This window comes from Protopterus annectens, chromosome 5.part0, assembly GCF_019279795.1.
Source record: "Protopterus annectens isolate FY-2018-M chromosome 5.part0, PAN1.0, whole genome shotgun sequence".
Lineage (NCBI taxonomy): Eukaryota > Metazoa > Chordata > Ceratodontiformes > Protopteridae > Protopterus > Protopterus annectens.
The window spans coordinates 160,634,877-160,650,726 of NC_056735.1; positions in this window are offsets into that span (position 1 = coordinate 160,634,877).

Genomic DNA, 15,850 nt, shown 5'->3' on the forward strand with positions numbered 1-15,850 from the left:
TCCTGTGGTTCAGTACATATCTGTATAGTATCTGGCTTGCCAAAAAGCCATCATACAGTTGTTCCCCACAAATGAATCCCATGCCATCCATCCACTTCGATTCCTTTATATCACTTTGTTTCAGTCCTACAGATACTATCCCTGGTTCTTGGATAACTGATTCTCCTAATACTTTATTATCCTAAACTACTTCAGAACCATTTAAAGAACTTAGCATGTAGTCTGAAAATATCAACTGAGAAATTAGAGTTCATGTTTGTGTTTGCATTCTACTTTACAGCATCAGTGCACAGTGCACTTTGTTTGGTTTGGCATAACAAATCTTAGTGCAAAAATGTTGTTGTTGTGTCTTTTGGCTTTTCCCGGTTAGGGGTTGCCACAGCGGAACTCCGGTCCGCTAATGATTGGTAGTTGATTTTTACGTGCCGAGTTACCAGCCCTGACGCACAACCTTCAATGAAGGTACGCCCATTCACGCATGTCTCCATGAAGAAGACGCTCTAGCTGAGAATCAAACCGGACAGCGTCTTGTGCTAAAATAATATATATATATATATATATATATATATATATATATATATATATATATATTTGTGATCTTGCAAATTATATGCTTCTTGAACAATTCAGCTACAGTCCCTGTGAATCTGCAAACAATTTACTTCATAGTTATGTGAAGTTTGGTGTCAGCAAGTCTATAAACCATCTTAACTGCATGATGGCTTTTTGTGTTCTTCACTTGCATCTGCACATCTGTAATTGGAGATGATACTATTAAGGTGTGTAATGTCTATAGAATTGCAATTCTAACAGAATGGAATGCCCTCTCAGACCTTTCTGGTTTACCTACATCTTTTTCTGCACCAGATACAAAATGCCTTAGCTCTTTGTGGAAATTCTCTTCCTTTCTTTGAGGGGGATATTTATACAAGGGATATTCTAAGATTTAACACTGTGTTACAAAAAAGGTTTTTAAAAAAATGCTTTAAAGTATGTTTTCTATTGAATATTATGTTGCATGTAACTAAGGTATTGTTACTTTAAATCTGTTGTGCGAGGTCAGGAGGTTTGAGGTCATGTGACAACACCAAGTTATATAAGCATCTTTTAAATGTTCATGAAGTTATCTGAATAAGTTTTTACTAATAAAATAAAAAGTGCTCATCTTAAAACATTTTTGGAGTACTTTATTTTGTTTCAAAGTACATTTGATTGATCCAGGAGCTTACAGTCAGAGTCTCTGCAGACCTGCGGTTTGTTTTTCTTTGTTTTAGAAAGAATATAATACCATATCTAATTTAGTCTTAGTAAATCACAAAGGGGGAAATGGTTCCTCAAACTTTTCTGCAGGGCTAGGCCCAAAAAATATTGAATGGCAAGACAGCTGCAGCCATAGTACAGTTGTATCAAAAATGAAAAACTGTTCTTTACATATTAACTCCATCAAAGATAAATGTGGGATTCAGTCATCATCTTAAAAGATCACTACACTTATTCATGCTAATTTTAGCAGACAGATACATGTCACTTCTCAAACAGTGCTTTTTTTTTCTGGATGCAACCCCAACAAAGTTCATTTGGTTAGACTCCATATCTCTTCCCAAACTATCACCCTTGAAAAAAAAGCCATTTGACCTCTCATTTCTAATGTAATGTCTGTTTAAAACTGAAAAAAAATTCAGGACCCAACTATAAAAGCATTTTGAAAAAGTCTTTGGACTTACAATTGTGTAATTTCCATAGTAGCAAAGATGCTCCTTTACCAGCTCTTTCCTAGGGCTATGTTATTTCTGTTATTCCAAAACCCAAGAAAGATTTGTTTCACAGTAATAACTACTGGTGAATTTCTGTTCCAAATTTAAACTATAGACTCTATATCCATATTTGAGCTGATAGTGGCATGGATGTTATATTTAACTCATCCTAATCAAACAAGGTTTATTAAACATATATAAGGCTGTGATAATGTATGCCAGATTTTGTTGATTTGTATCCCTTGTAAGAGTTTCCTCTACTCCCTTGATTGTTCTTGGATCTAACACGGCCTTTAATAAATTATGTTAGACCTATCTTATCAATCTCTTGGCCTGCTGAGATTTCTCAGCAATTTTTCTGACTGTTTTGCAGCAATTATATGTAGATTCATTCTCACATTAGGACCTTACAGTTCTGCTTCATTTTCCATCAAGTGTTGTACCATGTGTGTATTTTTCTGCTGTTCACAATAGCATGTAATCTGCTGTCATTCAAACTGCAGACTATTGGGGTGAAAGAGGATATCACCTCCTCCATCAAAATGTTATATCATTTTACTGATAATCCCAGATCCTGTATACCTTTGTCTAAAATCTTAATAGGTGAGATTTTTCTTAGATATTGAGTCTTTCTTTGAACCTAGGCAAATCTGAGATGCTGATTGAAGAGTGTGTTACCTCAGTAACTTTTAAGAATCAGTGGGAGTTCCAAAGGGCTGCTGTGAAGTACTTGGGGGATATGAATGTCATCCAAATCTGGACTAATAAATATTGTATAGGCAAGAAAAGTAATCAGACTCTTGAACAATACCTTAGCCAGTGGGTAGCTAACTGGAGCTCTCAGAAACAAAAACTTGTTTCAATGAAACCATTTATTCTTCCCAAAACTATGAATATATTTCATACTACCATAATTCTCCACTTCTCTACACAATTTAGTTTCTAGTCTTCCAGACTATGGAACTTTTTATGATATCCTCTTAAACCCAGGCACACATTGCTCAATGTGGCCAGAAACAAAACTAATGAATGCATTCAAGACTGTAACTGCAGATTATATGTATAAGCTTTACAACAGAACATTATTATGTTCAAGCTTCTGTTTCCCTGAATATGTTTTAATATAAAGAGCTAGGAAAGATGTGCAGCAGGTAAAGGTGATAAAGGATAATGATGGAAACATACTCACAAGCAAGGAGAGTGTGTTGAGGAGATGCAAAGAGTACTTTGAGGGGTTGATAAATGAAGAGAATGAGAGGGAGAGAAGGTTGGATGATGTAGGGATAGTGAATCATGAAGTACAATGGATTAGCAAGGAGGAAGTAAGGATAGCTATGAAGAGAATTAAGAATGGAAAGGCTGTTGGCCCAGATGACATACCTGTGGAAGCATGGAGGTGTTTAGGTGAAATGGCAGTGGAGTTTTTAACCAGATTATTTAATGAAATCTTGGAAAGTGAGAGGATGCCTGAGGAATGGAGAAAAAGTGTTTTGGTACCGATTTTTAAGAATAAGGGTGATGTGCAGAGCTGTAGTAACTACAGAGGGATTAAATTGATCAGTGACAGCATGAAGTTATGGGAAAGAGTAGTGGAAGCTAGGTTAAGAAGGGACGTGATGATTAGTGATCAGCAGTATGGTTTCATGCCGGGAAAGAGCACTATAGATGCGATGTTTGCTCTGAGAGTGTTGATGGAGAAGTACAGAGAATGTCAGAAGGAGAAGCATTGTGTTTTTGTAGACTTGGAGAAAGCATATGACAGGGTGCCTAGAGGGGAGTTGTGGTATTGTATGAGGAAGTCAGGAGTGTCTGAGAAGTATGTAAGAGTAGTACAGGATATGTACGAGGGTAGTGTGACAGCGGTGAGGTCTGCGGTGGGAGTGACGGATGCATTTAAGGTGGAGGTGGGGTTACATCAAGGATCAGCTCTGAGCCCTTTCTTATTTGCAATGGTGATGGACAGGTTGACAGACGAGATCAGACAGGAGTCCCCATGGACTATGATGTTTGCAGATGACATCGTGATCTGTAGTGAGAGTAGGGAACAGGTGGAGGAGACCATGGAGAGATGGAGATATGCTCTAGAGAGAAGAGGAATGAAGGTCAGCAGGACTAAGACAGAATATATGTGTGTGAATGAGAGGGAGGATAGAGGAATGGTGAGGATGCAAGGAGTAGAGGTGGCGAAGGTGGATGAGTTTAAATACTTGGGGGTCAATAGTTCAGAGTAATGGTGAGTGTGGAAGAGAGGTGAAGAAGAGAGTACAGACAGGATGGAGTGGGTGGAGAAGAGTGTCAGGAGTGATTTGTGACAGACGAGTACCTGTAAGAGTGAAACGGAAGGTCTACAAGAGGGTAGTGAGACCAGCTATGTTATATGGGTTGGAGACAGTGGCATTGACAAAAAGGCAGGAGTCAGAGCTGGATGTGGCAGAGTTAAAGATGTTAAGTTTTGCACTGGGTGTGATGCAGGCAGACAGGATTAGGAATAAGTATATTAGAGGGTCAGACCAGGTTGGAAGGTTTGGAGACAAAGCCAGAGAGGCAAGATTACATTGGTTTGGACATGTGCTGAGGAGGGATGCAGAGTATATTGGGAAAAAGATGCTAAGGATGAAGCTGCCAGGTAACAGGAAAAGAGGAAGGCCTAAGATAAGGTTTGTGGATGTGGTGAGAGAGGACATGCAGGTGGTTGGTGTGACACAGCAAGATGCAGAGGGCAGGAAGAAATGGAAACAGGTGATCCACTGTGGCGACCCCTAACGGGAACAGCCGAAAGAAGAAGATGATAAAGAGAATCAACATTTGGAGCCATTTGGGCAGATTACTGCCCTCACTAGGGCATCCATTTCACAAAAATAGTAAAAAGGGTATTCATCACTCTGCTTTAGCTTTGAAAATGATATATTTACTGTAATGTAATGCTAGATCTGCGTTAGCAGTTTTACCTGCATCACCTGCAAGACTAAGGCCAGCAGGTTTAGTAGGTCAGCTCAGCTTGCAAACTATTCTCAAGAAAAACAAATCCTCTCCTCCTTACCCATAATCCCCTATGCCCAGGGCCCACTTCATCACATCTCAGGCACCCAGTGCATCCTGAGTTGGGGAGCAGAAGTGCTGGGTCAGTGACAGAAGTTAAACTGCCAATGTAAAATTAGGATTACAGTAAGCTGCATAACTTTTATATCTGATGTTAGGGCTTTCAGCTACATGACTTGTAAGACAGAGACCAACGCTAAACCTCTTGGGTGGTTTGTCACAATAAAATACCCTTGATAATAGAAGCACCAGAGGTTGTTCTGGTCTTGGAAGTAATAACTATTTATATTGCTTTACGAATGCATTCAGTGCTGCCCATGTAGTAGCTGCACAAATGACATTCACTGAATCATTCAGTAACAAGTCCAGCAAGGTAGCATTTGATCTTGGAGTATGAAAGTCAATAACCTGAGGTAAGGATTTGTTGAAACAACTTAACAAAGCACCCAAAGGATGACACAAGAAGGATAAAACCAAATGAAAAGTTTATGAAGCGCTTTTCGTCAGGTTCACTGACCCAACTTCCTCAGATAACAACCAAGTGATACATACAACATTTAAATACATTCAAAATGCATTCAAGAATCATGTGATAAAATCATTTATATAATAAATTGCTAGCAATTAACTACATAGTACCTCATTACATTCTTTAAGCTACCTTGCTTTAAAAGTGGTATCCTGACTAATAAAAAGCGTTAAACAAAAACAAGTAAAAATAAGTAAAGAATATTCACTACTTTAAATAAATATTCACTACTTTAAATAGAATTAAAGCCATTCCTAATACAATTAAAACCTCATAGAGGGGGTCCTACCAGTTTTTTATTAGAACAACTGGAGCTCTTATGGCAGTTAAGGTTAGTTGCCCACCATCCTCCTGGAATCAATGAAACTTGTTCAATCTTGCCATATTTGAAACTTAGAAGCTTGATGAGATAGCTGTATAGAATTGTTTAGTGTCTGTATATATATATATATATATATATATATATATATATATATATATATATATCTGTATAATAATATATGTATAATAATATATGTATACACTAATATAAGATAAATATATATATATATATATATATATATATATATATGTATAATAATATATGTATACACTAATATAAGATAAATATATATATATATATATATATATATATATATATATATATATATGGATATATATATATATATATATATATATATATATATATATATATATATATATATATATATATACTTTTAAATAATATATAACATGCTGACATACATTTGATTACGTTTTTTTGAGGTTTTAATTGTATTAGGAATGGCTTTAACCTGAACCTGACGAAAAGTGCTTCATAAACTTTGCATTTGGTTTTATCCTTCTTGTGTCATCCTTTGGGTGCTTTGTTAAGTTGTTTCAACAGTTTCAATTTTTGTATTTTCTACTGTGGTAAGGATTTACCATACTTCTGATAACACAAGGTAATGCAGTGAGACAGCCAGCAGGAAAGATCTGCTTTGGAAACTTTATGATCCTTGTTTTTGGTGCAAAAAACACAAACATCAGAGTAATACTTTCTTGTTGCCTTATTTCTATCCAGATAAAACTTGAAATGTCTGTGCACATCCATAAAGTGCAGGAAAATATTCACTTCACCTGTATAGCAAAGGAAAATGCAGGGGGATCAACAGCTCAATTAATCTTATTCTCCACTGTGACCTTAGGCATAAAGTAAGATTGGTGTGCAAGCGAACTCTGTCTTTGTGGAAAACAAGATACAGTGGATGACCACAGAAGGTCTGCATCTCTGAAATTGAGGAGCTATGTAAGGTGTAAACAACTCTAACTCTTGTTCATTGCATTTCAGCAGACACATCATCAGAACAGAAATGCATCTGGATAGTTGGCCATTCTTTTGTTCGGAGACTCTACCTCTGGATGCAGAGCAGGCCGGGCTTATCCTTCCAAAGAGAACAAGCTTCAGGCAAAACAGTTTGGTATGGGGTGTCAGGAATGCGGTGGCACCATCTTAGTACAGTAATGCAACAAGCAGCGAGAAGTGGTAAACCTCCTGCAGCCATCGTGTTACACCTAGGGGGCAATGATATTGGTCAGCAACCAATACAAGATTTAATTAGTTCAATGGTACGAGAGATTAATTGCATACATGAATGCTGGCCACACGCCATTATTTGTTGGTCAGAAGTAGTACAGAGAAAAAGATGGAAAGGGGTTAGGGTCCATAAAAGCTGTGGAAAGAATGAGACGGAGAATTAATAATTCTATGGATAAGATTTTAAAGGCCATTAAGGGGTTGTACATTCCCCACCCTGGCATTCGGGTCTGGTGGCCGGATAGGTATGAGAAAGATGGGGTTCATTTATCGGAAGAAGGTTCATAGGTATTTTATAAGGAATTGCAGGCAGTTCTAGCTCTGAAGGGCATTCACCTAGAGTAGATTGAGATGTGCTGGCAGAAGGGAGGAACATTCCACCCTTCTGTGGCAGAAGGCAGGAAAGCTAAGGGAGGCCAAGGTAAGTGGGGGGGGGGGTCACAGGTCTCTTCAGCTGGACCTTCCGCAGGCCAGACAGCCCCAAGGGATTGTTCCCAGGGGACTTATCAGCCCGGCAATGGCCTTTTGGCAGATTGTAAGGCGACCCATAAGAATTGTGATGAACTGTGACAACATTGTTATGAAATGGGTATGATGCATAAAAAGGGCTGGATATCGACAGTGCTGTCTGTTGTCCTGTAGATTTAGGGGAATGCTATGAAAGAAATAAATGGCATCCCTGATATTCCTGCCTTGTGCACATCTCATAATAATTGGCTTCTATTAGAGAAAGGGTCATTGACAATGATTGGCAATAAACACATGGCTGCGGCCATTTAATCCATATGAAGTCTCTGTGTTATCATTAATATTTACCTTCTGGTTACCTTGACTTGTTAAACATGGAATTTGAGGCATATGTTCACAAGAATGCAATGGAATGACAATGTGCTGAGCTGGTTCTGTATATATAGTTCAATACTTGATTTGAATCATTAATGGAAATATGAACAATGTGGATTTACTGAGTTGGTTATGCATAGAGCTCAATGCTGGATAAGGATCATTAAAGAAATTCTGAACAATGTGATGAATGCTTAAAGTAGCATGTAAGGTTATTTTGTAAGCTTCAATGGTAAGATATCTGTGAGTAGGTTATGAATTTAGTTTTTGTAAAAGACAGGTAGAGCTGTACCAATCTCAGACAACAACAGCTTGCAAGCCAAATCGCAGCAAGCTGCCATTAGTCTGAGGCAGGTCAGCTCAGACTCAGGTTTCAGTGGGGGGGTGGGTGGCAGGTAGGGCCAGGATAGGTAGGAGGGTTAAGGTGGGATGGGCTGGCTAGAGGAAGGATGAGGTAATTGCTTACTATGAAAAGTATTTTCCATATAAAATACGTTTAGTCAGCTGAAGTAGCTGGTTCTAATGCAGACAGCATAAACTTTTCAAACTCAAACTCTGGAATTCAAAAAGACTCTCTCCACTAGCATTAATTGCCCAAAGTGAGTTGGGTAATTTGCACGATAGAGACAGAATCCTCAATTCAGAGTCATGGTAAAGCCACACAGAGAAACACTTCATTAAAGGTTCATTACTATATGTCTAAATTTAACACTGTGCCATCAGACCCTAACAACCCAGAATTTACAGTACCATAGGCATCCCCCCTATGTTCATACACGCGCACACACACACACACACACACACACACACACACACACACACACACACACACACACACACCCACACACACACACACATGTGTCCGCACATACACACGCACATGCTCCCGCACACACACACACACACACACACACACACACACACACACACACACACACACACACGCACACAAGCCCACACTCCCAGACATCCCCTCACAAACACACACAAGCACATACAAAAACACACACATATGCACAAACACACACACACACACATATCCATTCCGTAAAACGTACATACACACACATACATATGAAAACAAAAACACAGTGCCGAACCAACACAGCTATAAATAAAACACTTTAATAAAAGAAAATCATAGTAAGTGCTTTCACACTCTTCAAATCGCTTCTTCAGACTGTATCTAATTAAGTACAAACTCCATTTAAACTATAAATCAACCAGTCATCTTACTCATTTCTACCATCTACCAGTCATATAATAAAAACATATATAAAAGTTCATAAGATATTCTGCATATAGCTTAAACTTATACTTACACTACTATATAACTATAAATACATATCCTACCTTAATAACAGTATAAATAGACTCCAAAAAATAACTGACCTATAAAAAAATACATTTAAATTCACACTTAGGTAATACATAAACACATCAATGTTGAGGTGGTCGTGCATGTAAAAAAGGTTTTAATGATACCATATCATTAATACCCAGTGGTCTATCTGCATTAAAATATAACATCCACTTCTGCTCTTACCATGATGTAGAAACCTTCTGAATCCTGCACAAAATAAAAGGTGAACAAAAGACTGAAGAGGAGGAAGGAGAAGCAAGGTTCCCTTCAGGAAGGTCTTGTCTACCTTTAAGGAGGCCAATCAGAAGAGTTTACTTCCTGAAGAAAGTTATTTAGTCCCTAGTCAAATATTTAACTAAGTAGTCAATAGTAAAGAGACAGGGGCTTTAAATGGATCTATGTCTCCAGCCTTAGGCCAAGTTGAGGAACGTAACCATTTCAAACAATATCTTCCTAGTACCAGGTCTCCAGGCAGAGATCAGGATCTGGACCTACCTGGATCAATAAGAAGGGTCCCTGGCTTTCAGTGGAAGCTCAGAAGCCATGAAATTTACTTGAGGGAGTGAATGTTTGGATAAGGCTGACTGGACAGGTAGGAAAAGAGACACTGTGGGCCTCAAATGGATAGACCTGTCTATGAGATGAAGTCCAAAAAATTAAATATACACTTCTTTGGGTAAACGGGGGCTATCAAAATGACCTTGGCTTTCCTTGTCTTGGACTTTTCAATGAGTTTTGAAACAAGGGGGAAAATATGTACATAAGTCCAGGTGGTTACTTCTGGACCAGCGCATTAATGGGGGATCCTCCAGTGGGTGAATAAAGGAAAAGACATTTTTGTATTTGTAGTTAATCAGGGATGCAAAATGGCTGTAGCAAGGTTTTCCCAGTGGTGGAAATATATTCAAGTTATCACTGAGATGAGAAACCACTCATGACTCATCAAGAGATAACAGCTGAGCCTGCATGGCAAAAAACTTGCAGAACCCAGAATATGGGTGGAAATAAGAAGGTAGTTTGAGCCAAGAGGCCACTCCCTAATTTTCAAGGCCTTCCAAAAATAGGATAGGAATGAGTTCCCAACTGCTTGTACAAGTACCATTCTACTGCCATATTGTCAGAGTGGATAGCAATTTGGCCAGAAGGAAAAGAGTCTTGAAGTGCCTACAAGATGAGGACAGTATCCCCATCTCAAGAATACTACTGTGTAACAAATCCTCTCAGATTGATCTAGTGCTGTGGACTTTCAGTTACTCCAAATACCTCTTGCCCCTCAGCAGATGTATCAGGTATCACTGCCACCATGGAGGATGGAGCCAGCAAGGGTTTACCCATAGACAGGTTGGACTCAACAGCCTACCAAAAGAAATGGTCATTGCATTTCCTCTGTACTCTTACTGGAGCATCCAACAGGTTGGTTAACTGATTTCACTGAACTTTGAGGGCCTGTTGCAGAACCCCCATGAGCTGCCTTGCACTGAGTACTATGAATATTGTGGAGGTCATTAGAACCAATTGGTATAAGCAAAAACAGGATGGAACAGAGTTGCTGTTTATTATACTGAGAAGAGCTGTCATGATAAGAAAAACTTTTTTCCAGAGGAAGAAAGGCACAACACAATAGCATATCTAAAGTGCATCCTATAAATGTTATGAGCCACAAGAGTGAGATTTTTCAAGTTTGACCATAATATCCCAGCACTGAAACAATAAAGAAGCAAACCCTGCAGACTATTAGACTCTGCATTGACAGGGCAACCAGAGGCCAATCATCCAGTTAAGAAAAGATCCTGGACCCATAAAGTCAGATAGCTGTTACAACTATGGACATACACATTTGGATAAACACCTGGGGGGGTGCAGTGTCCTGATTTAGAAAAAGATGGTTTCTTCATGGAAGTGAAGGAATATTCTGGGCCAGTGGAAGATTAAATGCAACATGGTCTATTGTTGTTTTCAAGTTATGCCCCCAATTCACAATCTTTTTTTATTTTTTTTAAGAAACATGCATGAATGCACATGTTCTTTTGGATTCACCTTCCAAATGCTTTTAATCATATGCTTATTGACTAGATTCATGGAAATATGTTTAATAAAGCAATAGTTGTTTGTTTAATAATTGGGTAGTCTTAGACATATTTTCCACAAGAAGTGAAATAAAGTTTACTTATCAATAATAACATAATTATCTATTTCTGAACATATCAGCTATATAAAACAACAGTCAAACCTCTATGATTATAATCTGCCAATGCCTGTAACCATCACTTACAGCCATTTCATTGACTGCTAATATCTTTGATACAAAATGACCACAGTAAGGGATTTTAAATTGCTTGACATGCATGCACACAAATAAAAAAACAGACTAATAAGTGGTCACTTTGATCATGACAGCAGGATCCCTCATTTTCATTCACCAACAGACCACCCCATACCCAGCAATTACATTGCTGACTGTGTGCATCTCTGATGCCTTATTGTACCAAATATTAATAGTAATAATAATGATAATAATAATAATCACAGGAATTAGTAGCAGTAGTAGTAGAATATTGGCCATAGTAACATATTTCAAGCTCATCTACCACAAACACACAATAGCCAGACTAAAGTAGTCCATAATATCTGTTGAAAATGAGCATATGATAAGCTGGCAAGTTACTTGCATCCATAAACAGATCCACACCCACACCCAGCAGGTATAGCCAATTTGTTAATGGAGTACACCTCAGAGATCTGATTGTGATACAAAATAATGGCTAATGTAGTTCAAGTTTATTTCACACAAACACACAGTTTCCTTAGTAACATATTTCAGCTTACATCACACAAATGCACACTAGACTTGCAAAGCCAGATTAGTATCTGCTTATATTAATTGTATGACAGCAATGTGTTACTTTCATCCACAGAAAACACAACCCCAACCAGCAGTTATAGCTATGTTTTGACCAAATATATCTGAGATGTCTGTCTGCAAAAAAAATAAGCAAATAAATAAATGTCACAGTAAATATATTTTAATTTTGCTTCATACAAACAGCAGAGCAACTGCAATAAAGTGTTTCAGTTTGCCTCACAAAAATAACACTAGTCCTACCAAGCTAGAAAAATGAATAGACAGCAGCAGTCAGTCATTTCCATTTATAATCAATCCATGTACCAGATGATTGTAGCTATTTATCTGCTGTGTACCTTGCAAATGTCAGACACTAAGAAAATAAATCCATAAATAAATAAATAAATAAAAATAACATAAGAAGCTAACACAGTAATGCTTTAATTCCATTTAACGCAAACACACAGTTGCTTCCCACCCCCTAAAGAAAAGTACTCATTATGCAAAGCCATCCACTGCCCATATCTGATTGCCTGTCTGGATTAAAATAATTGAATAAAAGACTTACCTCAAGCTACCACCACTACTATTGCTTCTCATCTTCAGCATAACCATCCTATTTAATATTTGCAAGCTTTCTTCTCCTTGCCATTTCATCAGTCAGGCAAATTATGTGATGATAAGATGTAGAAAGTTATGCAAACTAACTGGTCAGGCAACATCTTCCATAAGGTGATGAAGCTGTGGCTGCTTTGAACAGGAGCATCGCAGACTATTTATTTATTTTGTTAGATAGTTTAGGTAAAGAAATGCAGCATTTCTTAACTTAAAAAAACTGAATAAACAGCTTGCAGCAACAAAGAAGCTTTAGCTGTAGTGCTGTACCCCTGAACAGATCATTGGCCCTCTAGAGCTGTTGGTTTTGTGTGACTGCTCGTATCACCCTTATTATAATGCATCATTGTCTTGGACTCCTTAGCAGTTTTGATGTACAGGTATGCACCTTGGATGTCACAAATGAACACCCATTCAGCTTCAGAAAGAAATGAAAGGATGGACTGTACCATGACCATCTGAAGGGTATTTTAAAAACACAGATTAGGCCACTCAAATCAAAAATGGACTTGAGGTCCTGAGTTTTCTTATGAAATGAAAAGAAGCTTGGGTAAAAATTATGCCCCTTTTCATCAGATGGAACATCTTTGATGTCCCTCTTTAGCAATAGGTCTTGAACTACAAACCTTGCCACACGTTTTGGATAGTGTAGGACATCTAAAAGAGATTACTGTTGGCTGGGATGGGAAAAAATGTAATTGTATATCCTATGTAAATAATGTCTCTTATCAACCTATTACATGTGATGGCCTGCCATTAGGTCAGATGAGAAGTTAGATGACCCCAACTGCTTCCAGAATGGAGCAGTCAGGCAAGTTTTTAAGGATTAAAAAACATTCTCCCAAAGAACCATGTAATCCATACATCCACAGCTCCTTTTCCCATTTTTGCACATGTTTTTGAGGGTATCACTTCAACAGTGACAATCATCTAGAGTCAAGGTTCTCACCACTGGGTGGCTAGCCCTGCAGCAACTGTTGTTCCACACCACACACACACACACACACACACACACACACACACACACACACACACACACACACACACACACACACACACACACACACACACACACACACACACACACACACACACACACACTGACATTTATGGCCAATTTAAAGTGTCCAATCCACCTAATACATGACTTTGGAATGTGGAAGGAAACTGCAGCACCTGTAGGAAACCTACGTGAACACAAGGAGAGCATACAGACTCCACACAGAAAGCAACACAACTGAGAATTAAACTAGAGGACCTCTTACTGTGAGCTGACAACACTATCTGCTATGCCACTGTGCCATCCAAAGTAGAACCATGTAATGTCTAACTGTTTAGCTGATATCCTTCTCATCCTCTGGTGCCACGCCTGTTTTGATAATTGCTGGGTCCTCTGTGGAAGGTTCTAGAACACTGAAAGTTGTCACTTTGTGACTGCTGATACTGAAGTTCCCTGTGGTTGTGATCCATTCTGGCAAGCAGACATTGATGCTCATGAAACTTTGCTACAACACTGGGGACAGTATTGCCTTTGCTCTTTTGCCTCTCTAATTCAGCTTTTACTGATTCTTCAAACAGCAAGCTACCACTAAACGAGGCATTGATGAGCTGAACTTTGGAGTTCTCTGTGAAGTCAATTACATGCAGCCAGATTTATAGTGTATAGCAAGGCTGGCACCTGATGTGTTGGCAGGGCCATCAACTGCACTGTGAATCAGATGGATGGACTGAATATCAACAGAGCTGAAAGGTGACAGCTAGAAGTGCTATCTGGTCTTCACCACTGAATCTCCAACTCTTCCAGATGGATTGGTGGCTTTGACAGCACTGGGACTCAAGCCGAATCCAGGGAGAAAAAAAGTCCACAGCTACATCTAAGAAGTCCAGCACTGAAGATGCTCAAGAGTCCCCAGTATTATCAGAAAATGGTACTTTGGACCAAATTTGCTGCATTTATAAAAAGGGCTGCCACATCTTGTTGCAATTCAGTTAGACAGACAGAGATCTATTTGGTTTATCAGATGCTGAAGAAGTGGGTCTAGAGTCTATAGCTCTGGTTTAGAGGCCACTGACCCCCACACTCTCAGGATAGACATCAGGGAGGGTCTTCTTAACTTGTGCCACAGTCAAACCCTGTTTGTACAAAAGACATGAAAACTATGATCTCAGTAGTTTCCAACCTTGGCTTCTTCACTATATTAGGAATATCCTCCTTTTCAGAGGAAGCTTTGTTCTTTGAGGAATACCTGTTAGTGAAAGGGCAAACCCTAGAGTCAGAAGGCAGGGTTGCTCACAACTATTCTAACTCTAATGCATTTCTGTTTTCCTTCAAGGTATAATTAAGGCATGAAGGAGATGCAAATGTAACAATCTTTACAAAGATATAACTTGCAGAGGCATAAGTATCATGTGAAGGACTCTTATCTCAGCAGGAATATTTCTAAAAGACATGGAAATCCTTTCCTTTTTGTGCTATAATTACAGAAAACAGTGATAGAAAACAACAAACTAAACTATGCTACAATAATTTTCCAGAGAAACATCACAATGTTTCCTTTTCATAAACTCTAAACAAAACAGCGACAAACATTAGCAATGAAGAAACTTGAGAATGAAAACTAATTGTAAAAGGCACTAAGCAGTTTGGGGGAGGGGACAACCTTTTGTCTGTGACAAGAAAATGACAGGTGTTGATTAAGAAAAGAGTCAAAAAAGTAAAAAAGGAACAATCTGACCTGAATCCTGAAAAAAAGCAATTGCAAATGTTGAATGTACTACCACACCTCGTAACTCTGCAGGAGTTTACAGAATGTCCAGATTCCTGGCTCGTATTTTTGCTGTATTCCACATAATATTTGTGTTTTTTGGGCAAATTGTTGAGGACTGTGGTCATTAAACAATGACGACTATAAGTGTAGGCCTCTGGATAGGATACCTTGGGTGTTCGGGATTGTGAGTAAGGGGAAGTGGTTTTGGCCAGGAAAAGTGTTATTGACAGAGTTAAATATTTGCCAGTCTTAGTCCTACAGGTGATAGAATTATAAGTCAAATGACAGATCACCTATTAGCATCAAGGGATTTTTTTTTATTTACCTCTTTGTTAACAGAATAAGCTTCTAGGAGGGTAACTAAGTATTTCAGATCAGCGGGTTAAATACAACAAATAGTAAGGACAATAAAAAACGGATCTCAACACTAAAAATACAAACTCACTTACTTTAATGTTGTTGCGTCTTTCGGCTTTTCCCGGTTAGGGGTTGCCACAGCAGAACTCCAGTCCTCTAATGAT